The sequence below is a fragment of the Rattus norvegicus genome, chromosome 2 (assembly GCF_036323735.1).
Source record: "Rattus norvegicus strain BN/NHsdMcwi chromosome 2, GRCr8, whole genome shotgun sequence".
NCBI classification, from domain to species: Eukaryota; Metazoa; Chordata; class Mammalia; order Rodentia; family Muridae; genus Rattus; species Rattus norvegicus.
The window spans coordinates 56,239,811-56,250,669 of NC_086020.1; positions in this window are offsets into that span (position 1 = coordinate 56,239,811).

The following is a 10,859-nucleotide window of genomic DNA, read 5'->3' on the forward strand; positions in this document are numbered from 1 at the left end:
CTGGTATCTGTCTAGGAAATTGTCCATTTCCTGCAGATTTTCAAGTTTTGTTGAATATAGGCTTTTGTAGTACGATGTGATGATTTTTTTGAATTTCCTCTGATTCTGTTGTTATGTCTTCCTTTTCATTTCTGATTTTGTTAATTTGGAAACAGTCTCTGTGTCGTCTGGTTAGTCTGGCTAAGGGTTTATCTATCTTGTTGATTTTTCTCAAAGAACCAGCTTTTGTTTCTGTTGATTCTTTGTATAGTCCTTTTTGTTTCTGCTTGGTTGATTTCAGCTCTGAGTTTGATTATTTCCTGCTTTCTACTCCTCCTGGGTGTATTTGCTTCTTTTTGTTCTAGAGCTTTTAGGTGTGTTGTCAAGCTGCTGACATATGCTCTCTCCTGTTTCTTTCTGCAGGCACTCAGAGCTATGTGTTTTCCTCTTAGCACAGCTTTCATTGTGTCCCATAAGTTTGGGTATGTTGTACCTTCATTTCCATTAAATTCTAAGAAGTCTTTAATTTCTTTCTTTATTTCTTCCTTGACCAGGTTATCATTGAGTAGAGCATTGTTAGACTTCCACATACATGTAGGCATTCTTTCTTTACTGTTATTGAAGACCAGCTTTAGCCCATGGTGGTCTGATAGGATGGACGGAATTATTTCTCTTTCTGTATCTGTTGAAGCCTGTGTTATGACTGATTATATGGTCAATTTTGAAGAAAGTACCATGAGGTATCATGAGGTGAGAAGAAGGTATATCATTTTGTTTTAGGATAGAATGTTCTATAAATATCTATTAAGTCCATTTGGTTCATAACTTCTGTTAGTCTGTCTATGTCTCTGTTTAATTTCTGTTTGTATCATCTGTCCATTGATGAGAGTGGGGTGTTGAAATCTCCTACTATTATTGTGTGAGGTGAAATGTGTGCTTTGAGCTTTAGGAAGGTTTCTTTTACGTATGTAGGTGCCCTTGTATTTGGGGCATAGATATTTAAGATTGAGAGTTCATCTTGGTGGATTTTTCCTTTGATGAATATGAAGTGTCCTTCTTTATCATTTTCGATGACTTTTGGTTGAAAATCGATTTTATTTGAAATTAGAATGACAACTCCAGCTTGCTTCTTCAGACCATTTGCTTGGAAACTTTTTTTCCAGTCTTTTACTCTGAGATAGTGTCTGTCTTTGTCTCTGAGGTGTGTTTCCTGTGGGCAGTGAAATGCTGGATCCTCATTACATATCCAGTTTGTTAATCTGTGTCTTTTTATTGGGGAATCGAGTCCATTTATGTTGAGAGATATTATGGAATAGTGATTGTTCTTTCCTTTTGTCTTTGTATTTGGATGTGAGATTATGTTTGTGTGCTTGTCTTCTCTTTGTTTTGTTGTAAAATGAGTAGTTTCTTGTTTTTTCTAGGGTGTAGCTTGCCTCCTTGTGTTGGGCTTTACCATTTATTATTCTTTGTCGGGCTGGATTTGTAGAAAGATATTGTGTAAATTTGATTTTGTCATGGATTATCTTGGTTTCTCCATCTATGTTATTTGAGAGTTTTCCTGGATACAGTAACCTGGGCTGGCATTTGTGTTCTCTTAGGGTCTGTATGACATCTGTCCAGGATCTCTTGGCTTTCATAGTCTCTGGTGAGAAATCTGGTGTAATTCAGATAGGTCTGCCTTTATATGTTACTTGACCTTTTTCCCTTACTGCTTTTAATATTCTTTCTCTGTTTTGTGCATTTGGTGTTTTGACTATTATGTGACAGGAGGAGTTTCTTTTCTGGTCCAATCTATTTGGAGTTCTGTAGGCTTCTTGTATGTTTATTGGCATCTCTTTCTTTAGGTTAGGGAAATTTTCTTCTATGACTTTGTTGAAGATATTTACTGGTCCTTTGAGCTGGGAGTCTTCACTCTCTTCTATACCTATTATCCTTAGGTTTGATCTTCTCATTTTGTCCTGGATTTCCTGTATGTTTCCTGTATGTTTCCAGTCGCTTTTTCCATTTTCCATTATCTTTGACAGTTGTGTTGATGATTTCTACGGAATCTTTTGCTCCTGAGATTCTCTCTGCTATCTCTTGTATTCTGTTAATGATGCTTGTATCTCTGCCCCTTGACTCTTCCCTAGGTTTTCCATCTCCCGGGTTTTCTCCCTTTGTGATTTCTTTATTGTTTCTATTTCCATTTTCAAATCCTTCACCTGTTTGATTGTGTTTTCCTGTAATTCTTTCAGGGATTTTTGTGTATCTTCTCTATAGGCTTCTACTGTTTATTCATGTTTTCCTGTGTTTCTCTAAGGGAGTTCTTTATGTCTTTCTTGAAGTCCTCCATCATCATGATCAAATGTGATTTTAAATCTAGATCATGCTTTTCTGGTGTGTTTAGATATTCAATGTTTGCTTTGGTGGGAGAATTGGGCTCTGAAGATGCCATGTACTCTTGGTTTCTTTTGCTTGGGTTCCTGAGCTTGCCTATCACCATCAGGTTGTCTCTGGTGTTACCTTGTTCTGCTATTTTTGACAGTGGCTAGATCATCCTATAGGCCTGTGTGTCAGCAGTTCTGTAGACCCGTTTTCCTGTTTTCATTCAGTCAGTTATGGGAACAGAGTGTTCTGCTTTTAGGAGTGTAGTCATTCCTGTCCACTGGCTTTTAGTTGTTCCTATGGGCATGTGTTCTGAGTCCACCAGGCAGTTCCCTTGGAGCAGAAAAGTTGGTCTTATTTCTGCTCTTGGGCCTGAAGTTGCTCCTCGTGTCTGGGTTTCAGCTCTCCGTGAGGGCAGTAACCAGAAGGGCCTGCCCCTATTTCTGGGTCTTTTTGCTCAGTGTGCCCTGATGGCATTAGGTGTTTTCCTCTAGAGTCATTATGTGGGCAGAGAGTAGTCTCCTATGGTTTCCCAGGCATATCTGCCCCTCTGAAGGTCTAGCTCTCCCTCCCACCAGATTTGGGTTCAGGTATCTGTTTGACTGGGTCTGTTCAGATCCGTGAGCAGTCTGAACCACAGGGCTCCTGCAGATTGACTGCCACTATCTTCCTGTGCTCAGAGGCCCTATACAGTTTCCTCTTGGGCCAGGGATGTGGGCAAAGGTGGGCAGAAGTGGCGGTCTCTCCTGCCCTGCAGACTCAGGAGTGCCCACACGTCTGGGTGATCAGCTCTCTTTCCCACAGGGTTTGGGAGCAGGGATCTGTAGACTGGAATCAGCGAGGTTCGGAGACTTGATTTCTTAGATCCCTTGGTCCCATTTTAATGTTGATAGTCTATAATTTTATGATTCAAATTCATATCTGTCTGTGTTTGGTGAGAGTAAGGTCAGTTTCTTAAAATTTCATTTTTAATCTAGAGCTATTTACAAAGCATCCCTAAAATGTGATAGTACTTATTTTATACTAGACACTTAAGATACACTCTTTAATACAAAAAGGTGAGAATGCACAATAGTCAGAGAGTGAAGTCTGGAATTTTGAATATATCCTTCTATTACTCCCAATCAATTGGTCTCAGGTACTTCAGAATATCTAATATTTATAGTAATCATTAGTATTGAAAAAAGATTACAGTTCAGTAATAGGAGGTGGGGCTTGAGAGTTTATATTTCTAACAAGCTCTTGTGTAGGCTGATGTGTCTGTTTCTTGGGTTATATTGCTGTCATTCAGTTTCCCTTTTTATAACTTTTTTGGGGCTAAGCGTAGTTCCTCTGAATGTACTTTAGAAATGGCTAGCATTCAGTAAACACGACTGTTACTTATTAGTATGAATAGTCTTTATGCAAGTCCCATAGGACAGGTGCAGTTATTAACTGTTTTATTGAACCTCAGTGACTTGTTTGGGGCTTGAGGACAAGGGTTTTGTGGGTCAGTTTCTGTGACTTACACAGGAAGCTGTGGTACAGACTTCCTTGTTTACTACTACTCTGACTATGACTACAATTATGACAACAACAACAACTACTACTACTACTACTACTACTACTACTACTACTACTACTACTAAAATATTTCATTCGCCAAACTCAAGTTCTTAACTATTCTATTCCCTGTTCAGTGGACTCACAAGTGTTTCTTAGTAGTTTTCCCCAGTGGCCATTAATCTTTAGAAATTTCCTCTGTCTGGATCCTGTGACAACCTCAGTCATGACTTTAATAGACACAACGGTCCTGTTTTCTCTGCAATTTTCAACTTGTGTTTAGCTTCTGATCCTTAATAAGCCACGTGCTTCTTTCAGCATAGTTTATCTTCAAACTTGTATTAACTTTATTGTATTGTAAATGGAGAAAGAAAGAAATGATGGGGTTTGATTTCTTAGATGAGAGGGTTTTAAAAGGAGACATTTTGGGAGGTAGACAGGCTGTGTTTTCTGCCCTCTTCATTGCTCTCATGACCAGTAGAGATCTCTGGGGTGGCCTTCTCAGGTTTAACTGTCTCATGATAGACCCACAGTGTGTGGGGTTGGGCCTTAGGCGAAATTTTATTAGAGTGACTGATTCGAACATTTAACATCTGGTAAGTTCTCTCTGGATTCAAAAGAGCTTAAAAATAATGTGGACAGCAGTCAATAAACCGGGGATGCTAATGAGAACGTGAGTCAAGCCAGGCTCAAGATTTTAATGTTTTATTGAAAAAGCAATGATCCAAGGCATTTTTATAGGGATTAATGCTCTTTGTGTACCAGAAAGAAAGTGAATTAATGTTTCCTATTCCTAAAAACATTACGTGTTTATATTTTAAATTGAATTTGGGCTTGAAAAGCAAATATAAAACATTGGATCCAAACACTAAGTTGAAAAACACCCCAACTTATTTCTTATTTATTCTTTTCTTGGAGACTGTTGCCAGGAACAGTTTTCTGTGCTTCACTCTCTTTCAGCTTCAACAGAGCAAAGTTCTTGCTCTCTTTGAGATTCAAAGTTAGTTCAATTAGCTTTTCCTCTGCCTTCAGATTTACACACCAGTAGTTAGTTACAAAGGCAGTGGCTGGTAACCAATATATCACAGAAGTTTAGGCATTTGTTATCTTCAGAGAGCAATAATTTAAAAGTGCAACATGCCAACCAGGACTTATTTAAACTGATTAACAGAAGAGAAATCAGATATCTCAAAATAGTAACACTAAGCAGACTGTGCCAGTAATTTAAGGGGAAGTGATTAAATCTGAGAAGTGAAGACTCTTGCTATAAATCATAGCATCTGACTTTATCACAGGTTTCATTTCCTCATGAGGGGTTCCAAGGACATGTTAAGAATGAACACTGTGCTTCTGTCTTTGAACTCTACGGAACAATTTCTCATCATTTCTTTCCCAGACCAATGCAATTGTATACACTTATTTACTTTTTTCATGAACCCATTCGCTCCAGGCTTGTGAGTTGAGATCATTTTACAAAATAACCTTGCCAACAGATTGAATATGGGGAGTCCAGAAAAAGTATACATAGCAAAGACATCCCTAAGATGATTGACTTGATAAATGGGTTTGTAGGGGGTTACTTTTGCTAGGCACATTTACCTGGGAGGGAGAGAAGAGACATTTTTGAGGTTAATAACAGATGCTCTGTTGATGATAGAACAAAACTTCTTGTGTTTAAGTGCTAGGTCAGGGCTGGTGAGCAGGGATCAATACCATAGGAGAAGAATTAAGCTGTGGGACAAGATGAGAACTCTGGAGAGTGGGTGTTACTTTAGGTAAGAAGGCTATGGTAACTCTGCCACTTGAGAATGGAAGAGGATTCCTATAGAGTGGAAGGAAAAAGGCAGTCCATGAGGCAGGGACAGACAATGGAGAGTGGTGTTCCGGGAACACAGAGAAGATGGCATTCCCGAAAGGACATGATTGTCTATGCTTACTACTGCTGAGTGCTGGAGTGGCATAGATATACAGCAATGCTGCATGAGCGTCCTACTTGAGAGGTTAAGAAGACTTGGATGATTCTTCTACATTTTTATCTATAGGGATTGTGCTACTAGTGAGAATAGTGCTAGGTACTGGAAAATGGTGGGGTCAAGAACGGTATTTTGAAAGTGGGAGGGATTATAGAATAGCTTCCTATGATCAAATATGATGTTATAATGAAAAGAGGAGATGCCTGCAGGACCAAAATCTTAAAATGGATGGATATTAAGGAAAGGGCCTTAACAGGACCAAGAGCCTCTCCTCCCATTGATGCCTGACAAGGCCATCCTCTGTTACATATGTGGCCGGAGCCATGGGTTGCTCCATGTGTACTCTTTGCTGCATTATAGAAGCAGGGGTAGGGGGGTAGGGGATTTCTGGAGGGAAAACTAGGAAAGGGGATAACATTTGAAATGTAAATAAAAAACCCCATAAAATAATAAAATAAAAATAAAAAGAAAACAAAAACAAAAACAAACAAAAGAAAAGAAAAGGGCTAGTACTTAATAGGAGAAGTTAGTTTTTTCAAGGTACAAGAGGGAAATTAGAGGGTTTGGGCACAGGTATATGTAGAGGTAAACTTGGTATGTGGAAGATAAAGGAATTACCTACTAAATACTTCTATTTTATTAGGAAAAACAAGAGGCAAATCTTTCAATTTAGAATAAATATGGATTCTAATTTGGAGGTTTCAGTTAAGAAGAAAAGGTATAAAAGGAGTATCTGAAAAAATTCTGAATATCCTTATATGTGACAGGTAAAGCATTTGCTTTGAGAAGTGGATAATAAAATAGTGGTTAGCAGTGGTTTAGGGAAATGTGGCAATGGAGGAACGATGGTAGGAAGGTTCACAGTAGTACAATTGTATAGGAGGAATATCTTCCTATGTTCTATAGCACAATGGCTAATTATGTATGATAGCAAATATGTATATACACACATATATGTAATTGCTACTAGAAAATGTTTTAAATGCTTCTAATACAAAAAAATGATGATGGCTATTTAAGATGGTGGGTTTGCTAATTACCTTGATCAGGTCATTTTACAAATTTTGAAATACAGTATATTTAATAAGAGTATACAATTATATTATTTGTCAACTAAGGATAAAAGTATATTTGCAAGCAATTAAAAGGAAAAGGTGTCTGAAGAGAATGTCAGAGGAATGGGTACTGTTACTAGACAGTATTAAGTATTAAGTTTATATTTGCAAGAACAGTCACAAAATTATTGATTTACTTACAGTATCACCCAACTGCTCAGTTGTAGACACATTAGAGTTGGGTTAAAAAAGTTGGGCATTTTTCTATCAGCCACAAGGGAAGCGGGTATGTGGAAGAAACGACTTAGATGATGGGATTTGGTTTCTAAACTTAAAAGGAAGAAGAGAGGGATTTTAGAAGAGTAGATGGTAGGAATAGCAGAACGAATATCCCAAAAGCATCTCTAGATATAACTGATAGGTAATATCAACTGAAATGGGCAAGTTAAGAAGCTGTCATGCTATAGATCAAAGTTAGAATGTGGAGAGCTTTGGGGGCTGCTTCTAGGAATTTGGCAGGAATTCAACATTGGGCTAGGAGAAGGAAGTAGACTCAGATACATACTGCCAAGTAGTATATGATATTCCTTCTGTCTTGCTCATCCTCATAAACTCCTAGATACGGTAACCACAGAAATTTGTTTATTGCCTTGTTTGATCAGTGACTACTTTGTCTATGCTTTGTTTGTTGTTTGGGTACTTTGTCTCTGACCTAGATAGAACTGACCCTATTCTTTGCATGTATCTAGAATGGTATAAAAGCAGACTGGAGAAAAATAAACCCACTTCAGCTTCAGCTTCAGAACTGGCTGGAGTCATGTTGTAATGTTGTCTAGTTGTCTTTTCTTTCCAATCCCCACTCCCTCCCTTGAGACCCGGTTGACAGACTGAGCTGACTTGGTCATTACATCAATGATCTTGGTATGATAATCACAAATAAATCAGGAAAATGGATGAAAAAATAAGAATTTCAAAGTTTGACTTTCTGAGGAATGAAGATATGTAATGTCAGTGAGACTCAATGGCCTGTAGGAAAGGCATTTGGTAAAGGAACTGTGGCAATTATCACTTTAAAGAAAGTCATAACTCTTATGTAATGTAATTTTGCATTACATTAAATTACATGTAAGTCATTTTAACTTGGCAAAAGGTTTTTTAGATAAAGACCTAAAATAGGTATATTGTAAGGTATTATTAGTACTAGATGTTTGTCAAATAAGTGTGCTATGTTGAGCATGAACTGTGTGTTCAAGAGAGTCATTCTGATTGAAGGTCACTAAGATTTGAACTGGGTAAGAAAAGAAGGAAATTCACGAGGTGATCAAGAAGAAGAGAAGGATGTCTGTTACTTTTCATTGGGTTGGAAGTCTGAACAATTGGAAGTAGAGAATGTCATGGATATGAATAAAAAAGAAGAGTGAGCTCGAAGGATAGAGCCTGGTGTTCAGAATAAGAAATTTGAAGCTCAGTTGTTGAAAGCAATACCATTGGTAGTGATAATAAAATCGTTATCTAAACTAGGAGACTGAACTGGAAAGGAGGAAATAGTCTTTTGACACAAGGAAGTAGGTAATTGAGAAACCAGAATGTTGATGTCACTAAATGTTTTGACAGGAAGGGGTGGGGGTAGAAGGAAAAATATAGGAAATAATCTGGAACAAGCGATGAGAAGTGACCAAGATTTGTAGATGACAGTAGCAATCAGGAGGCAAAAAAATGCAGTAAACCTAGGAAACAGACATTAGAGTGGGCCTTGGTGTTGGAGAGAAGAAATAGAGTATGGAGGGAATGATGAGACCCAGGCAGACAGGTTTTCACCTTCAGGTTTTGCAGTGTAAGGAATAGAAGGAAAAAAATCCTTCACTTAATGAGGATTGTTGAATACATTGCCACATGGAGGTAGTCTTTAGGGACATTCTGTAGTAGCTGCTGCAGACGTGTAACAAAACTCCACACTCTGGGTGGCTCACAGCAACCTAAACTTATTGTCTCATCATTGAACTAAGGGTGATTGAAGTGTTATAGTCCCATTGCAGGCTTTAGGCAATGAGCTACTCCAGGCTTCTCTCCTAGATGGTGGTAGTTTTTCAGCTCATGAGAGCGTGACTCTAGTGAACACATGACATCTTTGTGTGCATGTGTCTGTACCTAAGTCTTCCCTTTTAAAATTAAGGACACATGTCATGATAGAGTCGAAGGGCATTTTACTACAATATGACCTCATTCAAGCTTAATATTTACAATATCTATTATATCTAAATACATTTATTCCTAAATATGATCATGGTGTTAGGATTCCAACTAATAATGGTGAAATTTTACTTGTTTACAATAAGCAAGGATACTGATGATAGTAGAGAGGACATGGTAGGTTTTAGAGACAGAAATGGTTATGAAATTGGGTCAGAATGATTGATACAGAGGAAACGTTGGGTGATGAATTGTATGGAAACTCAGCTTAGCTCTCTGATTAGCAGATGATATAAATTTGAGGCCCAATGACATTAGGTCTGATGACCAACCAGGATGATGTGAGGTCACCAGCAAGTGCTCTCATCTGCAGCTTGTAGCAGTAATGATGGCCAAGGGCAAAGTGAAAGAACCCAGGTGTGATAACATCCAGAGCAAAAAGAGATGGAAACATTTCTCTCTTGTTAGAAATCAATGGGATCTCCAACAAAAGCACTAGACAGGAGGCTGAAAATTTTTCTCCTTTGTAGGGATTGTGCCATGTTAGTGGGAGCATGAGATGCGACAAGTCTTTGCCATCAGTTGGCTTGGTGCCATCGTACTTATCAATTAGACGACCTCCTGAATCTATGTTTTGTCAGCTGTAGGGTAGAATACAATGTATGATATTATGAAAACACCCCTGAACACATTTCATCAATCATGAAACCCTCATTAAAGGAGCTATTTCATTGGAGAGATAGAGGTTTTATTGGGTACCAGTACGGGGTTCGCTAACATGCTCAATATTATCTGATCCTACAGATTAGTGAGTTTTGTATGTTTGTCAAGGCAAGCATGATGATGCCACTATTTATCAGAACAACCTTCATAAGATTTGTCAAACAGAAGTTTGGTTTGAATGCCCATCCATTTTGTTTCCTTCTACACTCTTGCCCCACCTGTGAAACATGTCTTCTTTTCTGCTTTCTACTGAGTCTTCGCCTGCCTGATGCTTTTCTCTTCTTCGTCATCCATTTGTTTCATAAGATGCCCCAACATCCTTTTAGAAAAGCTATTTTTCATTGAACTGATTGTTTTTTTTTAAGGAAGAGTGCAAACTAAAATTTATTAACCATTAACTATGATATTGGATATTTTCACAGTGTTCTTTCCTAATTTCAATTACTCCTTGAAGATAGTGTCCTCTTTAGTATATGAGGAGATTGAGCCACAAATAGATTAACGAATATTGCTCAAGGTACTGCATCTAGTTACAGGCACTTCATTCAAAATCCTGCTGATGGGCTCTTAAGCCCCTCTCCACATTATGCATTTTTCTCCCTGGTATAGGGATCACCTTGAGGTCACCTTGATGGCTGTCTGCATGGAAAGAAACATCATACTGTTTGATGTAGTAAAGGTAGCTTCTTCCACTGGAGAATGGAGACCCTGGAATTACATCTGTCTTTATCACTTAGTAGGTATATACTACATATCTCTAATTGTAAACTGGCATTCATCATATCTCTTTCCAAGACTATAGTGATGAATGTGTGAGATGAGAAGAGCTAAGGAAATTAGCACCCACAACACATGTTTAATACCGAATTTTCCCTTTCTTTTGCTATTAATAATTTAGCTAGAATCAGAATGCTTGTTGAATCAGAGAAGGGAGAACTTCCCTATCGTTTGGCAATGGTGGACTATGACATAGGCAAACCAGTGAAGATATATATTTTTTCACTACATACTAATCTATATCAATGCTGAATAC